We start from the raw sequence: 24,908 nt of genomic DNA, 5'->3' as shown, positions 1-24,908 counted from the left end.
CTGTCAATCCAGTCAGTATGGTCTCTGCTTCTGATGTCTTCTTTGATAGATAATTCTAAGTTCCAAGCAAATTACTCAACCAATTTTACCTACAGTAGCAATAAAATCATCCTAGTATTTTCCCTAACTGTGGTACATTTTTTATTCACGTTCGTTCACTAGGTCTACTTTAATAGGACAAATAAGATCACTTAGAATATCTGCTATAGCCGTGGAAGTCCTTAATTTAGGTATTAAGGATTTATAATAATTGGGATCTAATGGTCATTATGAGTTAATATTTTTAAATTAATTTTTTCTGTGTAAAAATGCTTTATCTAAGATATTTAAATAGCCAAACTTTTACTGTGATATTGTTAAAACTTTGTTAAATTAACATTTATTAAGTGGAGCACAGGTTACTGAATGGTGAGTTATGGTTCAACTACAGACCACAAGAAAGTTGAACTAGAGAAGATTATTACTCACAGGTCCTGGGGGAAGTACATGGTACTCTAAAGAAGTTACATAGATTTCTCCAGATATATGCCCAAGAGTGGGATTGCAGGATCATATGCTATTGCAGCACCATTTACAACAGCCAAGACATGGAAGCAACCTAAATGTCCATCGGCAGCTGAATGAATAAAGATGTGGTATATATACAAAATGGAATACTACTCAGCCATAAAAAAGGATGAAATAATACCATTTGCAGTAATATGGATGGACCTAGAGATTATCATACTAAGTGAAGTAAGTTAGAGAGAGAAAGACAAATATCATATGATATGGTTTATATGTAAAATCTAAAAAAAATGATACAAATGAACTTATATACAAAACAGAAATAGATCAACAGACATAGAAAACAAATTTATGGTTACAAAAGGGGAAAGTAGAGGGTGGGAAGGATAAATTAGGAGTTTGAGATTAACATGAACACACTATTATATACAAAATAGGTAAACAATGACCTACTGTATAGCACAGGGAATTATATGCAATATCTTGTAATAATCTCTAAGGGAAAAGAATCTGAAAAAGAATATATATATATATATATGTGTGTGTGTGTGTGTGTGTGTGTGTGTGTATATATATATATATATATATATATATATATATATATATATATATATATAAAACTGAATCAGTTTGCTGTACATCTGAAACTAAAACACCATTGTAAATCAACTATACTTCCATTTTAAAAAATTAAATAAAAAAAAAGTTACATAGAGAGGTCAAGGCAGAGTGCAGGCAGAGAAAGAGGCAGGTCCTCGAGCACATGCTTTTATTAGGGTTCCTAGGCTAAGTGCTTTGGGGTTCCCAGGCTAAGGCAAGATTGGTTAATTCAATTCAAAAGAGTGGGGTTTTGGTAAGCTCCACAGGGGTCTTATCTAAAGGGAGCACACGGAGAAGGCACTGAGAGGTGGGAAAGATTGTTGATCACAAGAGCCATTGGGGAAGTATTATCAGAAACTTAATTTGCTTGTGACTCTGCAGACTGTTATTTGGGGGCACTTTCATGAGGGGCTAGTGTCAGTTTAATACCCTCATAGGCTACTTAACCAAACAAAATGGATGCAGAGGCAACAATATCATGGAGTAGCTTAGCTAAACTCTCAAAATATATATTAAATAACAAAATGTAAAATTCTAGAACAGTATTGGCTCCACTATAACAGTTTTCTGAATTATCTAAATTCTGGTCTGTTTGGACAGCAAGATTTATATTTTTCCTGAAATCACTTGAGGTTTAGCAGAGATTCCTATTTCTTTATATTTAGGAAAATCTGAAGATAGCTACGTGTGCTATTCTGAATGCAACATACTTGCTTTTGACATTTTCTTTCATTTTTTTCCATGTGAAGTCCCTCTGACACTAGGTATGACTAGAGCCTATATTAATAAGATCTTTCAAGACTTAACTTCTCATAACTTATTTTTAAGGTAAAGAACCTGGAAGACGTATGTCTGCATGAGTTGGAAACCAAAAATTCCACTTGCATTTTTGCTCATTAAATATACAAAAATTATTCAGAAACTGACCCAAGACACATGCCAGTTGAAATAAATTAAAAAGGAAATGACTTTCTTTCTCCTTGTGCTGGCCTCATGGAACAGTCTCATTTACTCTTCAAAACATGTTATAAAGTTTGATCTTGACCAGGAAGTTGAGAGAATGTAATCACAGTCTGTTCTCTTTGAACTGGCTGGGTCTGCCAGCCAACTTCTCTTCTGGCATTCCCAGACTCAAATTAGTCTTGCGATTAATTAATAACCACTTTAATTCCTTTCTTGAAAAGCATGATAAAAAAATCATATCCCAACATTTAAATGCCTAGCATTTAAAGTCATATAATCACCTGAAGGTGAAAATAATATCTGCCTGGCTTGATTTCACAGTTACAGGAATTTCTGGGTCTAGATATCTGGGAATATTTGAAAGCCTAATGAAACTTTTTGGTTTTTATTTTTTTTTTCAAAGTTATTCTCTTTTTTTCTGGGCTTTGGCATTAGGTAAGTCTATCTAGAGATGATTTGATAACAAGTGATTTTTGTAGGAAGCACTCATAGCTTTGAGCAATTTATAGGAAACATTCATAGCACTGAGTGTTCCTTTAGATTTACCAATTTTATTTTCTAGAACCCAAAGGTAATTTTTATAGTGGTGGATCCATGAGCATTAAAAAATAAGAGTTAATTCTTATTAAGTTGTTACTCTAAGTGCTTCTTTGTGTGTTAACTCATTTAATCTTCATGATACCCCTATGAGGAAGATACTTTTTTGAAGGGGAATAAGGGGTCATCCCCAAATATAGATGGGGTTTCTGACCCAGAGAAGGTCACAAAGCCAGTAAATGGTAGAATCAGGATTTGAAGTCAGCCTGTTCAGCTTGCCCGGTCCTTTTCTGCAATATTGTTCTTCCCCTCTATATTAGATTTAGGAAGAACTATCTGTAAAGATTCAGTGGCCTTAGGATAACTCATAACAGAACCAACATATTCAAAATTGCTTGGTATGAGTCATTATGTAATTTTCAAGTTTTCAGGTCTATGAACTTTGTTTATGCTAAACTCAATACCTTAGAGCATGTAAGAATATATAATCATAACCTCTTTTGGCAATGGACACTTCTATTCATAATTTCCCATGTATAATATATGAGAATCATTTGGACAGAAATATATGTATATATATGCATATAATAGGGAAATGTTATTATGATTATTATATTTTAAAATATAATTTTCCTTTTAAGTTTACCTTGTTTGGAGGAGTTTCTAGAAGGAAAAAAAAAATGAGTCAAGTTACATTTTAGAATTTCTTTTTCCTAAATTAATGTTTTACCCTCAGTGACCTCATGAAGATATTCCAGAAAGGCTGGGGTGGGGGGACATCTTTAAAAGTTAGAAGTATTTCATGTATTTTGGTGTTCAACACCATGGTCTTTCAAGTGACTGAAGCATTGCTAAGAAAAAGTAAAAATCTGATGTCAAAACAGTAATTGCTTTTTTTATGTTTTCAACTGATCATAGGACTTAAGAGAATTTTGATCTTATGGATATGTCAAACACATAGTATTAGATATATAGCAAAATTTACTTTAGGCAATTTTCAAGATGATTTTAAAATCATCTTAAAATTAGTTTTTATATTATAGATCATAGAAATATTTCTTAAATATAACGACAGAAATAGCAAGATAACATTTTTCAAATTGGCTGTTTCTTATAATTTGTTAAACAAAGACTTTCTTGTGGAATTAAAAAAAAAAAATTAACACATCAGCAAAATATGCTAGCTAACTTTTAGCATGTGTGAGATGACTAGCACATTTTACTTAAATTGCTATTACACAGTGTGGTGTTTCTGCTCTGACTACCTAAGGTTTGGACTTATTAAAGTATAAATTCAAGAAATTTTGATTTGAAAAAATAATAACTAGGTCCCCAAATAGGTCCTCCTTATGATCTCCTCAGAAGTGAACAGTTTTTTCTTTTTTTCCAGGTTGTTTAGCTTTCGCATTTGGTCAGTGAATCAATAAATATAGAAGTTATAACTTCTATGGCTATTGTAAAACGTTCGATGCTTGGTGTGGATATAAAAGGGCAGGAGGTTTTGAGACTTTATCTTGCCAATGTTTTGTGAGAACATCAGAATGTCCCTGAGGCTGGGACCATATGTTTTTCATCTTGAGTCTAGCACATTTCCTGACACATAGTAGGCAGCTGAAAATATTTGTTGAATGGAAAAATGACTGAATGGCTGAATGTGCTAAACTGTTCCTGCTTCACATTTACAGGTTATTTTTAAAACTGTTAGAGTGAGGAATATACTCATTGAAAACAGCAGAAAATATTTTCTTTTCACAAATCTCCAAGGATTTTTGATAGGTATGTTAGTTCCCCAGTGTGCCAAAAGCTTTAGTCACTGTTCTCTTTTTAATACAAGCATCAAGGAAGTCTTTGGTTAAATCTCAAAAAACTTAAATTTGCTTTTCCAATTGTTCTCTTTGCAGAAATGTTAATTTACATGTTGAATTTTCCATTTTTTACATATCATTAACAGCTTTTATGCATGATGGCTGACAGTTATAAGCAATTTTTCTTAAAACAGTTCTACCTATTGAATATCATGTAACCATTATTTTATTTTACATAAACTTCTCAACAACTCTAAGATGTAGGTATTACAATTATCATTCCTATTAACCTAGGCCTAGAGTTATTAAAGAATCTGACCTAGTTTGTTCCACTATTAATAGGGCCAGACTTGTCAGATTTGAAATTGTTACTATGGTCTTTGACAAGGCTATTTTTGCTGGCATTGTATTATGTGTATGTATGTACCACATTCATTGCTTTAATGTATTTTTTTAAATAATTGGTTCCTAAGTTATGTATAATCAATTTAGAGCCCTTGCTTTAGCAAATTCATTCCTTTACCTTTAAGTCTAGAATCAAAAGTACATGGCTGGAGATGTCAATTTTTCAGCATATTTTATACAAATAATATAACTTATTTTTAATATTTGAAAATCTATCATATTTTCTTTTATGTTTCCACATTCTTAAGCATATATGCCCAGAGATAGAAAAGCTTGAGGAATAAAAACAAATTTTGCTTTTAAGCACCAGATTTGTTTTTCATATGGTAAAGTCTTTGATTTGTTTTGTTTTCCTGCTTCCCAAAAATGCTAACATAGTCCTGCCAGGATACAGGCAGTTGTTTATGATATTCTAGTATTTTTCAGGCAAAGAAAAGTTTCTTTTTTTTTTTCATACTGTTCTTTTACTAATGTAAGTCAATATACCACTAAAAACTGTACAAGAAATACCGAATTAAGGAACAAATCGAAACCATTATTGTCTAGAAATGAGTAGAAAACACATATATTTAAATCACCAAAAAAAGTGCTCATATTACTTCTTCAATTGGGACAATTCAGATATGACTAGTGATGGAGCAGACTCTCTGAGAGCCGTAATTTTATTCCCATTATGTCATTTGGATGCTCTTAGCTGCTTGTGTAGCAGAGAGCCACATCATGACCATAGAACAGACTGTTTCTTATCAAAAGCAGCAGCACTATAACGCATTTTCCATAAAAAGAGAGGCAAAGTACTGCCATGTTTGCATTTTCATTATTTTTATAGTTGCTTCTATTTTCAAAGTTGAATATTCATCAGGGTGATTATTATATCCAAAGCAACAGAAATAACTGTACAAATCAAAAGTTATTTTTATTTTTGTAGAAATGTAACAACTGATTTAGGGGCTTAATATAAAACTCCAATTCTATTATAATACTCTTAGTATCCATATTTTTGCTTTAGACTGTCTAGATGGACAAATAAATTGACAACTTTAATCAATATGTCACATTCATAAGTCAATAAAATTCATAAATTTATATGGATGGATTTCCCTGTTTATGCAGATAATCAATCCTTTAGTCTATCTACATATTTATGAAGTAAATTAGAGAACAATTGAATGAACTAAGCCTACTTCAGCTGTTTGTGAGAAAAGCCAAATCAATGAGGCAGTGAGACCATAGTGGGAGACCATGGATGACCATTTGAATATTATAGGTCTTAAGAGAGAAAATCTTTTCCTTATTTTAATTATTGATGTTCATTGGGATAATTTGAAGATTATTGATTTAGGAGTCAGAGGCCTGATTGCTGGTTGGTTCTGCCATACAATACTGTGTGACCTGTTGTCATTTATTTAACCACATTAGATCCCAATTTCCTCATGGAGACCATCACAACTTTCTTTGACTCATAACTTTGCGGTGACTATCAAAAGATATAAGATACTATGCAAAAAATAAAAACATTGTAAAAACTGCAAAGAGCCTTAATAATAGATTTTTCTTATTAACATAAAATCAAAAATTATCTGGAATTTGCCTCATTTAGATGGAACCCTAAACCCCAGTAGCCTGTTTCTTTTTAAACCTTCATAATTTTCCATGTCTACCCCAAGAATAGCAAATGGGAATTTTCCTTGAGGAGTCTACAGATCATAGAGATGAACAAGGCAAGTGAGCATCTGTCATTAGATCAGATGACTAAACTAAAACCATTATTTCAGATTGCCTTAGGTCTCATGTACTCAAACCAGCAGCAGTAGTCTTGTGTATACGGGTGTTATGTGCACGAGCTTCTTTGTGCTTGTGTGAATTTTTGCCTTTATAATAAATATATATTATCCTTTCAACAAAATAAATAAAATTTCAACTTCTGAATGATCCACTACATGTTGGAACTATTCTAAGCCAATACTCTACGTCTTAGAGGAAACCTCTCACACAAAGAAAATAGATTTATGTTTCCCACAGGACAGCAGAGCTGGAAGACATTATACAGAAGAAACAACTAGTTTGTTCAAAAGGACCAGTATTAAAAAGACACACATTTTATGTTATCATGTAGAAATGATGAATGATACTTCTTGTAGATGGTATCAGATAACAATAAGAGGAAGCATATCTGATAGCTACAATATTGAGCCCAATTAGACAAAATGGGACAGCAGTACCTAATGGACAGCACACATCTGTTGTTACAATGTGAAGTACTCCGTGGAATTTGAGAATTACCCAAGAAAGTGTAGGGAAATTTCACACAATCTGACTTTGTCTCTAGTTGATATTTCAGTTGCAGAGACACCATAAACCTGTTTTGATGCTAGAGTAACAGCACTCCACCAAAAAAATCTAAGTATCATAAAACGAATGTTGTGATTACTAGAAAGGAAGAAAATGTTGTATATTCAAGACAGAAATAACTTTGTTTTCCAAGTAGTTAACTAAAAGAATATATACTATTTCTTTTGTTGCAAAAGGTGATTCAGTCTTGAAATATAAAAATAAAATTCAATGATACAAATGGCAAGGAACTAATTTATGATGACCTCATAGATATGTATTCTTTTTATTAAGAAACTAAAAAATGACATTGTTTAAGTTGTGCTGGGCTTCAGCAGCTGTGATCGTAGTATTATAATCAGCTATCTAATTATGTTGGAATGGTGCAAATTTTTTTATGTTTAATAGCTCAGTGGTCAAGATACCCAAAACTAGCACAATTAGAGATTTGAAAATGAAAGTAACTTAGTCTAAACCTTTTTAGAACAATATACATATATTTTTGTAAACTAATGTAAAACTGATTTTAGTATTAATCTGTTGTTCAGTTTCAACTACACCTATTCGGAGAGTTGTGACTACTTTCCTATTTGGAGAGTTGTGACTAAAAATAAATTAATGACCCTTTCTTTAATCAGCACATTTAACCCAAGAAACTTCATTTACAGTGTCTAGTTTTAAAATAAACCACAATTCAATGAACAAATATGATAACTGAGTACTGAACCTATACTCTAAAACCTCTGATATATTTTTTTCTCTGATGTTAGGAATAATGAAGTAAAACTTAAGAAATATATGTAAGAAATGTATAAAAAGATGTTGCAGTATTATCTTCTATAAAATTGGCAAACAGTGTTTACTGTGAAGCCAATAAGGGCATTTGGTATGATCTCCATCATACCACTTTTTTTTTTCAGCGTGCTTTCAAGTTTCCCTAAGTTACACATGCTATTTGGGAAAGAGAAACATAAGCAAATTTAGTAGCATAATTGGAAATGAATGGGTCATCACGTGTGGTTGTAATATAAAATATTTTAGGAGTAAGGCAAGTAAAGCATAATGGTTTAGATCTGTTGCTCTCAAACTTCAGTGCACATCAGAATCACTCAGTAGTGATTCCTGAGTGGGCCCAAGGATTTTTATTTCTAACAAGTGACGAGATGATACTAATACTTCTGAATCAGGGAGCATACTTTGAGAACTACTAGTTTAGAGGTACATGAGTTGCTAATTTTACTTCTGAATTAAACTTAGTTAGAGAATGTAAAAAATTTTATTGTTTATAATTAGTAGAACAAGATGTTCAATTTTAGCCTAATGTTAAAATCCTATGAGTGAAAGGGTAATTGAATATAAACTTAAAGGGTATATTGAGAACAGATTTATTACAATGGAGTCTGCAGTTCATATGACTGTATAATAGAGCGCCTGCTCAGAGCCCTAAAGATGAAAGCACTGTTGATATTGGCATAAGACCAAGACACTCCTAAGAGCAATAACTAAAGCAACAATCAGTGCTTGTTGATATGTTACTATAACATATCAACAATACACCCCAAATGGAGACTAGAGGAGCAAAGCAACACCATGTGACAAAGTTAAAGGAGATGCTGTGTAAGAAGAGACAAAAGAAAGGTTTTTGAAGTCTCTATTTGAAGAGTGACTACAAATGGTCATGAATTGGTACATAGCTCAAGGGTATCCAGCTGAAGTGGATAGGGGGAGTTAAAAGTCCACCTCCAGTCCTTGCACCCAGATACCTGACACTGAGGCAGGGGTGCAGTTTTAATTGCACAAAATCATCATTTGTCCAAATGGTACATCTTTTTCTAATTCATCTCCCTACTTCAGGAGTCTATGTTTTATTTTATTATTTTTTTATTTTTTATTTTATTTTTTAATGAAGCACAGACAATTTTATTCAAAGTCTCCAAAATTTATATTTAACACGTTAATTGTTTCTAAAATATTTCACCTTTGTAAAATGGTTTTATTTCACCTTTCTTTTATAGATTTTTCATTTTTTCTGTACAGTTCTTCAGGAGAAGCCAGAGTCCTGAGTTACACAGTTAGGAACCTCTGACCTACTATTCTGATTTTCTTCTCAATATTCATGGCCAACACCTGGCTTTTAAATGAAAAGCTTTTGGTCTTTTCAATCACTTGCTGATAGGGTGAGACTGCATTGTTACCCATAACCACATGACATAATTTAGAATCAATCTTGGCATCCAGTCTTGTATTTCTAATAAAATTTACAACCCACCTTGCAGCTTCTTCTGGAGTCATGTTCAGTTTATCTGCCAACATGTTAATGCTGATACACTGATGGATGCGACAAAAAGTCTCAAATATGAAGAGACAGACATTTTTAATGAAGTCTTCAAGACAAGCCACCAAGAAAAAATCATTCACTAACACTGATTCACATTCCCTCAGCTTTTTCTGAGCCCCGTCAAAGTGAAAGTTAACATATAAGCATTCAACAAACTCTGTAATTGGGTCTTTACATGTGTAAGACTCCTGTTGAATAACGTGGACCAGATCTTTTAGCACCTGCAGCGTTTTCAAACATCTTTCTTTGTTATGACTGCTGTGGTCAAACAGTGGAGAATATGTGGACACATCGTCTGAATTGCATTAAGATACTGCGGATGGTAAAGGAAGAGATCGATAATGTTATCACGCCCTTGGGGTTATTGAAGAAAACAAACAGAGACTAATGAATGAGCCATGTTCGCTGCTGAAGAGACTGAAGTGGAGAACTCACAGAATTGTATCTATGGTCTCTTTTAGCCATGTAAGGTCTTCCATGGCTGCATCCCAATTCTCCATTAAGATTTCAGAAGCCAGTTTTCCCCAGAGTGAACTCAAAGCATTTCTATCCGTTGCTGGAACCAACACTCTAAAGAAGTAAAGATATTCTGCAGCTCAAGAGTAATTTCCACATTTATATAGGAATTTTGCATACCGAGAGTGTCTCTAAAAATTCCTGCCTAAAACCATGTTTGTCTGCCAGGTAGTCAAACCGCATCTGACCATCACTGTTTGACTGCATTTGCTTTGTAGTTTCTGGATCTTCAAACATCTTCACAATTGGTTCTGTTTCTGCCTGAAGCTGTTTCAGTTGTGCAGCAACAGTGGTTCTTTTTTCTCTCAAAGCATGAGGAATATCATCAGAACAAAGGTTTTAGTATACATCCATAGCAAAGGCTACCGTATTGTTATCACTAAGAAGATCCACTTTCCCTTGTAATAATTCTTTTTCATTATATATCTCCTTTACAGAGAGAAACTCAAGCAATGAAAAGACTAGATGCCGATCCGAAAAGTGTGCAATGTGAGTAGTCAAGTCGTACTCCACCTTCTTGCCAAGGAAAAGTAAAGTGTAGGAGTCTATTTTTTAAATTTAAACCCAGTAAGCCAAGGAATTTAGGCCAATTTGTTAGTTCCTGAAATATGGAAAGAAAGCAACCACAATTAATGCTGGTGCTATAGTATTGGGTTGGCCAAAAAGTTCCTTTGGTTTTTAAGTTAAAAATAAAAGACACATTTTTCATTTTCACCAAGAACTTTATTGAACAACTTATTCACCCTTTTGTTCCACTACCTTCTGCTATTTTCCAGGCAACTTCATAATTCCATCTTCCCAAAACTTTTTATTTTTTTGAACAAAGAACTGTTCCAGGTGCCTTTTACAGTCATCCAGGGAATTGAAATTTTTTCCATTAAGAGAATTTTGTAAAGACCGAAATCAATGGAAATCTGAAAGTGCAATGTCTGGTGAATACAGCAGATGAATCAGAACTTCCCAGCCAAACTGTAACAGTTTTTGCCTGGTCATCAAAGAAACGTGTAGTCCTGCGCTATCCTGATGGAAGATTATGCATTTTCTGTTGACTACTTCCGGATGCGTTTTGTTGAGTGCTGCTTTCAGTTGGTCTAACTGGGAGCAGTACTTGCTGGAATTAATCATTTGGTTTTCTGAATGAGCTCGTAATAGAAGCCTCCCTTCCAACCCCACCATATACACAACATCACTTTCTTTGGATGAAGACTGACCTTTGGTGTAGATGGTGGTGGTTCATTTTGCTTGCCCCATGATCTCTTCTGTTCCATATTATTGTGCACTATCCACTTCTCATCACCCGTCACAATTTGTTTTAAAAACAGAATGTTTTCCTTACGTGTAAGTAGAGAATCGTATGCGGAAATATAGTCAAGATTTTTTTTGTGTAACTTATGTGGAACCCAAACATCAAAGTGATTAACATAATCAAGCTGGTGCAAATGATTTTCAGCTCTTGATTTGGATATTTTGAGTATGTCGGCTATCTCCCACGTGGTATAAGGTTGATTGTTCTCAATTAATGTCTCGATTTGATCGCTATCAACTTCAACTGGTCTACCCGACCATGGAGCATCGTCCAGCGAGAAATCTCCAGCACAAAACTTCACAAACCACTTTTGACATGTTCAGTCAGTCACAGCACCTTTACCATACACTGCATAAATCCTTTTTTTGCGTTTCAGTTGCATTCTTACCTTTCTTGAAATAATAAAGCATAATATGCTGAAAGTGTTGCTTTTTTCTTCCATCTTCAATATTAAAATGGCTACACAAAAATTCACCAATTTTTATAAGTTTTTTTTAATTTTAATGCACGCTGATATGATAGCTGTCACAATACAATCTAACAAAATTGTTTCTAAGGAAGTTAGACAACTAAGCGCTACTAGAGCCATCTTATGGAAAAAAACAAACGAACTTTATGCTCAATCCAATAACTTTATGGTTACATGACCTTAACTAAGTGGTCTAACTCCTCTAGGCTACAGTTCCCTAAAACATGAATTGAAGTTGTTGGAATGAGTAATCTCAAATTCTCTTTCATCTCTGAAGTCTAATAATCCTATGTTTAAAATAAAGTAAGAGAGTATCTGAATAGAAAAATATCATGAGCATTGACACCAGGCAGATCTGGGTTCAAATCCACATTCAGAAAACTTCCTTGCTGAATGGCTTTGGATGCATCATTTAATCTCTCTGAGTTTCAGCTGACTTATCTGCAAAATATAGAAAACAATTCTTGCTTCATAAGAACAAGTAAAACTGAAGAATAATGAATTCCAATATAAATATTCAATATTTTCTTAAAATCATTGAAGAAAACAATTCTCCCATTATACTTCTGTCCTTGGTAAGATAAAATATCACATAGAATGAAAAATCACACCTACCCCCATATCAAATCTCCCCTCTCCCAATACTGCAAGGTTTAAATACAATAGTTAAATTTTTAAAAAAAGATTGGAAAGAAGGAAGAAAGAGATAGAAAGACATGGAGAAAAGAAAAGAGGAAGGGCTGTGGGGAAAAAAAGAAATATTTTTTAATTCCAGAAGAGAACTCTTTCTCCTTAACCCAAAATGACTAAGTTAAATCATGACAGTACAAAGATACATAGAACATATGGAAAGTTACATACTATAAAAATTAAATTGTCAACAGCTATATATGAAAGGCATGACTACAAAAGGAATAAACATAAGCACTATAAGAAATATTTAACAGGTAAATACTACTTAAAATAGTTTTGGAAGTCCTAGCCAGAGCAAGTAGGCAAGAAAAATAAAGGCATCTAAATTGGAAAGGAAGAAGTAAAACTGTCACTCTTTGCAGATGACATAATATTATATGTAGAAAACCCTAAAGTCTCTACCAAAAAACTGTTAAAACTAATAAATTAATTCAGTAAAGTTGTAGGATACAAAATCAACATAAAAAATCTGCTGTGTTTCTATGCACTAACAACAAACTCTCAGGAAGAGAAATTAAGAAAACCATTGCACTTATAATTGCATCAAAAAGAATAAAATACTCAGGGATAAATTTAACCAAGGTGAAAAACCTGTATTCTGAAAACTATAAGACACTGATTAAAGAAATTAAAGAAGACACAAATAAATGGAAAGATATTCCATGTTCATGTATTGGAAGAATTAATATTGTTAAAATGTGCATATTACACAAAGCAATATACAGACTCAGTGAAATCCCTATCAAAATTCCAATGGCACTTTTTCACAGAAAGAAAAGATCCTAAAACCTGTGTGGAGCCACAAAAGACCCCAAGTAGACAAAGCAATCTTGAGAAAGAAGAACAAAGCTGGAGGCATCACACTCCCTGACTTCAAACTATATTGCAAAGCTATAGTCATCGAAACAATATGGAACTGGCCTAAAAAAAGAGACATAGAACAATAGAACAAATAGGTAGTTCCCAAATAAACTCAATGTATATGGTCAATTAATTTATGACAAAGGAGCCAAGAATATACAATGAGGAAAGGACAGTCTCATCAATAAATAGTGTTGGAAAAACTGGACAGCAACATGCAACAGAATGAAACTGGACCACTGTCTTACACCATACACAAAAATTAACTCAAATGGATTAAAGACTTGAATGTGAGACCTGAAACCAGAAAAGTCCTAGAAGAAAACATAGGAGGTAATTTCCTTGGCATAGCTTTTGTGATTTTTTTTTTTTTGGATTTGAAACCAAAAGCAAGGGCGACAAAAGCAACAACAAAAGTGAGACTGCATTAAACTAAAAAGCTTCTATACTGCATAGGAAATCATCAACAAAATAAAAGACAACCTATTAAATGGGAGAAAATATTTTCAAATCATATATCTAATGAGGGGTTAATATCCAAAATATATAAAGAACTCATACAACTCATTAGCAAAAACAATTCAATTTAAAAATGAGCACAGGGCCTGAATAGACATTTGTCCAAAGAAGACATACAGATGGCCTACATGTACATGAAAATGTGCTCAGTGTCATTAATCATCAGGGAAATGCAAATTGAAACCACAATATCACCTCACACCTGTTAGAATAGTATTATCAAAAAGACAAAAGATAAAAAATGCTAGCGAGGATGTGGAGAAAAAGGAACCCTTGTACACTGTTTGTGGGAATGTAAATTGGTGCAGCCACTATAGAGTATGTAAGTCCCTCAAAAAATTAAAAATAGAACTACCATATGATCCAGCAATTCCACTTCTGTGTATTTACCCAAAGAAAGCAGAAACACTAACTCAAAAAGATATATGCACCCCCATGTTCATTGCAGCATTAGGTACAATAACAAAGATACAGAAACAACCTAATTGTCCATCAATGAATGAAAGGATAAAGAAGATGTGGTGTATATTTGTATACACTGGACTATTATTCAGCAAAAAAAAAAAAAAAAGAATAAAATCTTTCCATTTGTGACAGTATAGGTGCTGAGCATATTATACTAAGTGAGCATATTATACTAAGTGAAATAAGTCAGACAAAAAATGACAAATACTGTAGAGTCTCACTTATATGTGGAATCGAAAATAAAAAATAAAAAGAAGTTCATAGATACAGAGAATAGCAGATTGGTGGTTGCAAATGGATGAAAGGAGTCAAAAGTTATAAACTTCCACTTATGAAATAAGTAAGTCATAGGGATGTAATGCACAGCATGGTGACTATAGTTGATAATACTGTCTTGCATATTTGAAAGTTAAGAGAGTAGGTCTTAAAAGTTCTCATCACAAGAAAAAAATTATGAAGCTGTGTATGGTAACAGATCTTTCCTAGATTTACTGTAGTGATTATTTCTCAATATATACAAATATCAAATCATTATGCTACATGCCTGAAACTAATATCATGTTGTATGTCAATTATCTCTTTATAAAATAAATTGTCAACAGCTGTATATGAAAAATATGACCACAAAAAAATGTATGGAAGCACTATGAGAAATATTTAACAGGTATCTATAAAAGAAAAGATCAGTCATTAAGATGGCAAATTCTCAAGAGTGTTTTTAAAGGATGGTAAGTGGTATACTATTTTCTAGAAATGCTGGAAACAGTGTGGCCATAGAGGCTCCAACTAAATGTTGTTTGAATCTTTATTCCAACACTGTGGTCCAGTAATGTGACTTTGGGCCACAGCCTTGATACCAACACCTATCAAATGTAGATTATACTACCTACTTCTCTAATGAATCTGTTGCTTACTAGCCTGGTGACCACATAACAAAATCAATTTAAATGCTCCCAGTCAGTTTCTGATCTATCACTAAGTTTTATCTCTTCTGAGCATTAAATGAGATAATGCATTTAAAGCACTTGCACATAGTAGTCATTCAATAAATATCAATAAATAATTAATATAAAGATTAGCATAGAAGTTCCAGTAACATGCAGTTAAAGATATTTACATGTGGATACCATCATTTCAATTACTTTAACACCCTAGGATTTTTAGCTCTGTCAAATGAATCTAAAATATGGTTTCTTAAAAAACTGATAAAGGTTAAATGAAGATTAATTAATTTTCTACAGATTCTATTACTTTTCATGGGACAAAGGAAAAACATGGCTACCTTAAGATTCACATTTTCCATAGAAGTCAAGTCATAGCACTACCATATCTGAATGTTGGTCAATGTATCCAAATAGCCAAACATAATAACACAAGCAGTACTTGCCTAAAACACAAATAAGTCCACTATTTATGTGTGGGCCCTGAACATTGTTTTTTAGAAATCCCAAGAATATGATAATGTCTCAGCAAATATCCTTTTATCTTCTTAGTATCTGAAATTCCAAAATTTAGTGCTTCTTTAAGTTTAAAGCTGTGATCCCTCTTATCATATTCAAATATTCCTGAGAAACATACTTTTTAATGTAATCATTGGTCCTTCATACTTATTCTCATCTATAATCATGATTTTGACCAACTGCTTCCACTGACACAGCCGGCCTCATAGCCCAGGTGACTTTTCCACTCCTCTTTGGCTGTGTACTTACAGTCCAACATAAGCCCATTTGAAATGATTAAACAGCAGTGAAACTGCTCACACTATGAACTAAATGTCTTTATTTTTATGTTTTATTATATTTTATAAGTAAATATGGAGGTATATTTCACAGATCTTAAAAAATGCAAGTCAAAGAAAATCAGTATCATATTTCACTCAGAGATATCCTATGTAAATAGCATCAAAGAATTCATACCCTGCTATTTTCATATATCAGAAGTATTTTCACTGATGATTAAGTATTTTTATAAGTAACTGTTCTAATGAATGTGTAATATGCATTCACATACTTGTGCTATAATTGTTTTCAACAACCCTGATTGTTAATGCTAATTTTTCTGCATGACAACAAATATATTTATAAATAAACATGTGAGAACCTACGTATTACTTTAGCTTCCTAAGAGGGGAATTCCTGATCCAAAGTTAATAAATCATCTACTTTTGCTAAGTACTTTATTTGCTTTCCTAAAAGATCATAGAAGTTAACTTTAAATAAGATCACTATCTAAATCCTTCCAGTAACATTTACTTTTAGTTTAATGGAAAAATAACTAATTCATGTTCATTGCAGAAAATTTAGAAGATACGGGGAAAAATGAAAAGTTCTGAGAAATTTTACCATTTACAATGAATAGTTGTCCTTGTTTTCACCAGAGCTTTTCCGTGCATATTACACACATATTTTTTAAAGGACAATACAGAATATACAATTTTGAGCTCTACTTTCTTTTTCTCTTTACATGGTATCATAAGCATTTTCTAATGTTCAATTCTCTTTTTTTCTTCTTTATCCCAGTAGTCACCACTGTCTACACTGTTGCCTTAATCAGAAACTCAGGAATCACTCCAGACACAACTTTTTCTCCTTTTCCAACATCAACAGCTTAAGCCCTCGCATGCCCTCTCCTAGAATAACTCATGTGAGCTTCAGCTTCCCTCCAACCATATTTCCACTGTTTCTCTCACTTGTGCTATTGCAGGTACCCCTTACCAGGTCTTTCTACCTCCAACCCAGCCATCTTGTATCCCATAATCCATGATGCTAGAGAATCTTCTTTCTAATATTGAGACAAAATCCTGTTATCCCAATGATTACAATGATTTGTTTAAGATAAAACCCTGGTTTTTCAGTGTAACATCGTTCTCATTCACTTCTTTAGCTTCCTTCATCTCTTGACATTGTCCCAGTTATAACTTACCCTCAGGAAATGCCAACCCACTTGTTCTTCCTTGATTGTGTGTTGCTCTCCATGAGTACGTAAATTCCCTATTAAAAGTCTCCTGTAGAGACTATGGAGACACACAATACCTATATTTAAGTCCTGGCTGTGCCTGCTGTTGATCTTGGGCAATTCACTTAACTTGTAGGTACTTCAGTTTCCTCACTTGTAAAATTAGGTTAGTAACAGTGCTTATCCATGGGATAGTGATGAGGAGTGAATGAGTTCATATTTGTAAGGAGCTTGGAACAGTAACCCACACAAGTAAGTGCTATGTAAATGTCTCCTAAATTGAGGCTTTCATGTTGCCCTGTTATAATGCTTAGCTTGCACACCCTGCTTAACTTTGAGATCGCTCCAAAAGCATTTTTCTGAAACTAGACCGAGATGCCTGCCTCTACTCTTTGACCTTTGTGCTATCACTCTGCGCACAGTGTTGAAATCGTCTACATTTGTGACTCCCAAAATGGTCAGTTGTCTGAGAGAAGAGGTTGTCTTTCCTCTCTTCATTGCCAGAATCTAGCACAAAGCCTAAGCAAGGCTCTGCTGGTTGTGGGCCATCAGTATCTGTTTTGCAAATGAACTGGCAATTTTGATTAAGGTCTTGTTCACTACTTGTTCTTTTCATGTGCATTGTGTTTTCAAGACCCTAGTTAAATTTAAGAAAATAGTTTAACGACCAGTCCTTACAATAGATTACAAGAATGCAATCTAATTTTAAAAAGAGACCGAGTCAGAATCCCCTTTTATCTGCCATTTTACTATATTATTTTCATGCAGAAAGCAAGTAGCACATGCCACATAGTACTTTAAAAATTAGCAACCCACCAGTCATATTTACTAAGATTAAAAGTTGTAGCAATCAGAACTAAGCATGATAAGAAGACATGAAAGAAATAAAAAGACATAGACCCTACTTTTAAAGGTGCTTGGGGGTGCTCTTGCGTTTCAGAGTATACATCCACAAGATTATTTAAGAATACTTAAAGACCTGTGACAGGCTATAATTCAGAGGATAAGCAAACTAGAACAATGTCTTATCCATAAGTATAAAGAATACATAAATGGAACCAGTAGGACAGAATCATTCAGCTCAACAATGAAATGACTTTTAATTCAGATTATTAAGTCAGACAATTGTACAAGGATTTGAAGAGAGGTTAAAAATAGCTATGAGAGATGAATAGCACACTTAGTCACGAAAGTAGAAATAAAACAGATGAACTGAAAAGAAGATTTTTGGAGGTTGTAAAGCAGTTGGCAATTTCTCTCTTTCTGACATTCTATCAGGAAATGAAATAGGTGAGTACGCTACAAAGCCTGGAATTCTCTTTCCATACAAGTCTTTAAGGAAAGATGAGTAAGATAAAACCACTTTGTAAATGATGCTGCAAATATATAGATATTCTTGTAACACCACTAATGTTATTATGAAGTTTATAACAACAGTACTAATAGTAAATAATAACATAGTAATAGTATAACAAAGGATATAATGGTGAAGATTACCATTATATTAATAGAATAGGGAAAGCAAGATATAAGGACAAATATAAATATTCTAGATTATGTTATTTACATACTTGAAAAACTGAATACCTGAGTATCTAACATAAACTATACCAAAGAACATGCTATTACTTTCCTAATAAAAAGAAAGAGCTTCAAAGGCAAACAAATAATTTCCAAAGTCTTTTTGTCTCCAAGTCACTCTTACACAAGAGGAATTTGATGAGTTAAGTGTAAATGAATAAGAAACATGTGGATTACATTTTCTTTAAAAATACACAAGGGTTTAAAAATAAAGGAGAAAAAGTGTTTGGCACAATGCATTTTCCGTAAAGCCAAACCAAAAACATTTGAGACAGTTTTAGATTGTAGTATGACCTTCCACATTGTTGTATTTGCCTATTAACCTAAAAATAAACACTATTTTTCAGTAGGAGAACTGAAGCCATAAAATATACACCAAGGTATGGATATGAATGAATAATTTCTTAAGGATTTAACTGAGTTTTTTTTTTTTAATAATCTGCCATCCAGAGATGTTGAAGCAAATGCCCACCACATGTGTCATACTCTGTGTCTATTCCATTATTTCTTCATAATGTTTCTGGTTCATGTATTAGAGGAGACAACATCTGAATATGTGTAAAAAAAAAAATGTCAACCTTCCCCTAGTGGTAAGATCGACTTAACCTCAACTTGTACTCTTCAGATAGTTCCAATGTATTCTCAGTTTGCATCATTTTTAATACTTTGGTCCATGCTTTATTCCAATTGCTGCCTAAGTATTTGTTGGAAACACATTGTCTATGATGACACTCTTTTCCTGTAAATAGGCAAGAATTGTACTGAAACTTGAAGAGCTGGGTTATTTTGAGATTTACTGGTGAGTAAGTCAAGATTGTGGAACACACCATTATGCCAGGCAATGTCCAACTTGACAGCCCGCAACAAGTGGAGAGAACAATTAAGCAAGAACACCAAAAAAAGTTGGTGTTTTTATTTTTGTTGCTTGCTGCTGTCTCACCTGGTGTTTCTATTCAAGCACGCCTGACACTTCAGTGATTTGGGATCATTGTTTTGTTCTTCTTGAAATATTGATATTGTAATGATCATTTTGCTATTCCTCAAATTCTCCCAATCATCATGCAACTTTATCCCTTTATCCCTACCCCAACTTTATCAACTTTATCCCTTTTATGCCAAGCACAAAGTTTTGTCAGTTATTTATTTGTACCTTTCCTCAAAGTCATCCTTTCTTTTTTCTTTCCATGGCCAGCTTCCCAAAGGAGACACTTATCTCTCTACCTCTAACCTGCAGTTACAAAAAGGAAGAAATCATCAGTCTCCCTTCCACTTCAAGTATGAACCCATAGCCTGATGACAGCAACTGGGGTTTGGGCACTTATTCTGCATTTCTGGGCTGCTTTGCTGATACTGCTTATTCTATCACTTTTCTACTTAATAATCTTTGAAAACACCCCATTGTTCAAAAGCTAAAATCCTAGCCCAGAATACTAGAAAGCAGTATTTACTCAATAAATATTTGTTGAAAGAATGGAAGTATTCCTCTCATTTATAGCTGTCTAAAATCTATCTCCAAACCACCTCTTACTATATTTTGAAGCACATAAACTCTGTGGTAGGCAGAATGGCTCTCCAAAGATATCCATCCCCTAATCATTGGAACCTATGGATATGTTATGCTACATAGTAAAAGAAACTTTGTAGATATAAATTAAGGTTACAGACTTTAAAATAGGGAATATAATATGGATTATCCAGGCGTGTTCAATATAATCACATGAACACTTAAAGGTAGAGAATCTTTTCTGACTGGAGGCAGAAAAAATGTGTCAGAAGGGAAAGCAAGATATATGTGACAGAAGGGAAAATCAGAGAGATTCCAAGCATGAGCCAATTTGATGTGCCCTTGCTGACTCTGAGATGCAGGGACCCACAGGGAAGGACCTAAGAGCCACTAGATGCTAATAACAGCCCCCAGCAGACAGCCAGCAAGGAAATGTGGACCTCAGTCCTACAATCACAAGGAACTGGATTCTTCCAAAAACTTGAATGAGTTTGGAAGAAAATTCTCCCAGGGCCTCTTGATAAAAGCCCAGTTGAACAACATCTTTATTCCAGAGCAGAGAAGAGAAACAGGGCAGAGTAAATAGCCAAGCGAACAGAACTGTAGGATAATAAATTTGTGTTATTTTAAGCTAAGTTTTTTTAATTTGTTACAGAAGCAATAGAAAACTAATACGCTCTCAAATAAGTCGTCCTTGAGTTATACCCATGTGTGTCATTGCCTTCACCTCTGATTGGCACACTACTTATGACAGTAACACTCCTTTTATATCAATTCCCAACCCAACTCTAACTCACAGAAACTTCTTTAAAAAAATTGCACTGGGTCCCTCCCAGCAAAATATTTCAATTAGTTAAGGTTTGTAAAAGAAAATACTTAGGAGAATCTCTTTGGTTTAATTAAAAGAACAGTATACCTTTCGGATTACTTGATACTGTATATGACTTTCTCTTTTGATTTATAACTATAGGCATTTAAGAAAAAAAATGGAAACCAGTGCTTAGCAAACCTAAATATGCATGTATAACATCTAGAGATTCTATTAAACTGCAGATTCAGATTCAGTAGGTCTGGGGTAGGACTGGAGATTCTACATTTCTTGTGAGCTTTAATTATATTCTGTCACTTATTTTTTTGTGTGACCTTGGGTAAATTATTTCAGAATCTGAACCTAAATTTTCTCATCTGTAAAATGGATATAATAAGTAAAAATGTGATCATGAATATAAGAGAAATGCTGCTTCTTGTGCCCTACGACACAACCCCTTAGCCTACTGTAATCTAAGCTGCATTTTTCACAGACAGAGCTCATCACACTTATCACATCCCATATGAAACTATAGCCATATTTTTCTACTTTTCTGTTATAGCAACTCAGGAAGTATCAGCAAAGCAGCCCAGAAATTCAGAGAGTGAATGCCCTTGGATGAATCCATCAATCAGTGGAGCTAGGGATTAGTAATCAAGGTCCCAGGCTCCACTTCTTCATTCAACAAGTACATTCAACACAGTTCTTTAGAGAGAATGAAGCCCACAGTGGGATTAAGTGCCAGTTGTTATCAGTGAGAACAAATAGCTTCTTTTCCTGTGTCACTTTCCTCATCTCTTCATTTATGTTTCTGGTTATCACCTTCTAAATAAGCTACATTTTAATAAGTCCTTGTCTTAAGTTCTGCTTTTAGCACCACGATCACTCATACTTTCACCTGTTTTAGAATGGGTTGAGCAGCAGGAGAGAGAGAGAGAAAACATTGGCTTATGGTGTAACTTTAATATTGAACTATATGGGGACAATGGTAATTTTAACAACCATGGAATAAGCCGAATTTTTAATTTGTTTGTGTGTTTGTTTGTTTGTTTATATTGGAAAGCTTGCAGAAAGAGAATGACAGTCTGAAGTTATCCACCTATGAATTCAGGGAATGCTGGGAAAGCCAAAGGGCCTTCATGGAAATTTTTCAAAACTTTCATTTCCTACAGCTAGGGGTAAACTTTGCTGAAATTCAAGCACAGGATTTAATAGTAAATGTAGAAAAACTGCAAAGGAGACAATGTTTGGCCTCAGTGTCTTCTAGGCTAAAATTATGGTGAAGATACAGAGTAAGCAGGAGCCTGAGGTCTGTAATGGTGATAGCTGTTGTACCCAAGAAGGCATGCATTAGTGAGAAGAACACTAGCATCTTTGAGAAGTTCATTGTGGCTGTCTTCTGTAAGACAGAATTAGCAGGAGGAGATGATGCCCTGAGAGATAGGGCCCTCGTGTCAATGAAGATGACACGGTTCCCGAATAGCAAAGACCAGATGGTGGCACATAGCCATCAGGAGCAAAGTCAATATAATTACTATAAAGCACAGCAATACTAATATGATAAACAAGGGGTCCTTAACTTACGGGGTTCTTTGACAATTATAAGACACTGTGATATGTCTAGGAGTGAAATAAATGAGCAGCCAGCAAGGGTGATGCTGGATATGAATAAAAAAACCTCAAGAGGTAATAAACCAAGGCTTCTATTAGCTTCTGCAGTGAAAAATCACTATTCCTTGCCCAGTTTCCAGATCTGAGCTAACCTCACACATAGGGCCTGGTGACCAAAAGGGAGATAAATTCTCTTGAGGAAAGACTCTGTCATGCCACCAAAAGCATGTATAATAAATGTTTCACCAATCTCTCCTTGAAAGAACCTATGGCCTTAAAGTAACTGCATATTGAGGAAGAAGAATACCCAAGATCTATCATGAGGCATTGAAAACTGAGCCTTACTTGATACTGAAATTAAAGTGACCCTAATCCCTAATATATTATTGCAAGGCAGTAAATGGATTTCTGGCCTAAACCTATCTTGCAGTGGATCCAATCATTTCATGGACTTACCCTATGTCATTTTCTAAAACCCTGAGTTTTTAATCAGGGTTTAAATAAATATTTAGAAGCTGTTGGAAACCTTACATTAGATTTCTGATCTAGAGAATAAGAGATAATAAGATAATAAGGGTAAAATATCAAGAGCACATTTGAGGTTACCCTACTCTTCCTGATCATGGTAGTGAATCAGATGTAATGCTGCATCTAAGGTGGAAGCATGTCATCACAGGATCAAAGAAAATCTGACAGAACGTAAGAATAGTCTCATAAAAGCTCAGCCAAAATGCCAGCATGGGGACGACACCTTCTGTGGTTAGGATACCGCCTTCTCTGATGCAATATTCATATTTAATCGACAGGTATTATATCATGCCTGTACCCAGTACTAGAATACACCGTTGTGGGAATCAAATGTTGAAAGAAGGATTAACCATTGTCACCATGCCTCTCAGTGACCCACTGGGGAGTTTGTGCTGCTCATTCCTGCAACTTTAAATTCTGCAAGATTCAAGATCTTTAACCCCAGCAGGGAAATGTTTCTTCTAAGGGATATACTAAGGAGTCCTCCAATCCTAAAGCTTCAACATATGATTAGTAATTCTGGGCCCCTCATACCTGTAGACCAGCACGTAAATAAAGGAATTAGTAAACTGACAGCGTTGTTGACTGTGATTATCGTGAATTTCTATGGTTGCTGTCACGTCATGGAGGCATGGAGGAGTATTGGGGGCACTGAGGTGGATCACTGTGGCTTCTGTCGGCCTTTCTATGTTCAACGATAACAGAAAAAGGCATTTTCAGCAATAACTGCCTGAAAAGGGGCAAGGCAACCAAAGACTCAGATGCCTAAGGGATGAAGGTCTGTGTTTCTCTTTTAGGCAAGCAGCTTATATGTCAACTGGGGAGCTGGCCAAGTGTGAGAGGACTCTAGAATGGGTGGTAGAGGAGGGAAATGATGAACATAAGGCATAGAACTGGGACGCACAGCTGTAGCAGGAAATAGAGCCCGCTATACTAATCCTGTCTTTAACCCTTTTTCTCAAGAGGTGGTGGCCAGACACACCTTTGAAAAGTTATTAAAAAGCTGAACTTCATGTGAGGCAGTGACATTTCTGAGCAGTGAAAAGGGATGCTGGGGCTTCCCTGGTGGTGCAGTGGTTGAGAGCCTGCCTGCCAATGCAGGGGACACGGGTTCGAGCCCTGGTCTGGGAAGGTCCCACATGCCGTGGAGCAACTAGGCCCGTGAGCCACAATTACTGAGCCTGCGCGTCTGGAGCCTGTGCTCCGCAACAAGAGAGGCCGCGATAGTGAGAGGCCCGCACACCGCGATGAAGAGTGGCCCCCGCTTGCCGCAACTAGAGAAAGCCCTCGCACAGAAACGAAGACCCAACACAGCCATAAATAAATAAATAAAAATTAAAAAATAAAATAAAATAAAAAGCAGAGTTTAAAAAAAAAAACAGGGATGCTGTAGAATACCATTTGGGGGTTCTGTGTTAAGGTCCCCTGAGCAAACCTGCAATGTCAGCTGCAATTGTGGAGGGCTCCCTGCCATGCACTCAAGCAGCATCTCACCGCATGTGCCGGCTGCTTTGCTATTCTGATTGATAGTTTTTGCAGAAGTTACAGGAAGCTCACTCACCCTGCACACAGGGTAGCTTGGAAGTGTGAGATGACTAATGCCCAT

General features: G+C 34.7%; 1 pseudogene across 1 annotated transcript; it reads right to left on the bottom strand.

The window, feature by feature from the left end:
* Positions 1-1,036: 1,036 nt before the first annotated feature.
* Positions 1,037-24,908, bottom strand: LOC309660401 (eukaryotic translation initiation factor 3 subunit E-like; annotated as a pseudogene). Its single transcript has 4 exons — positions 24,797-24,908; positions 23,837-23,987; positions 22,748-22,821; positions 1,037-10,547 (listed from the first exon to the last, which is right to left on the bottom strand). The product of its transcript is annotated as a eukaryotic translation initiation factor 3 subunit E-like (transcript).

The sequence above is a fragment of the Balaenoptera physalus genome (genome assembly GCF_965194825.1).
Source record: "Balaenoptera physalus genome assembly, chromosome: 4".
Taxonomy (NCBI): Eukaryota; Metazoa; Chordata; class Mammalia; order Artiodactyla; family Balaenopteridae; genus Balaenoptera; species Balaenoptera physalus.
This window is presented reverse-complemented; position numbering and strand designations above follow the sequence as displayed.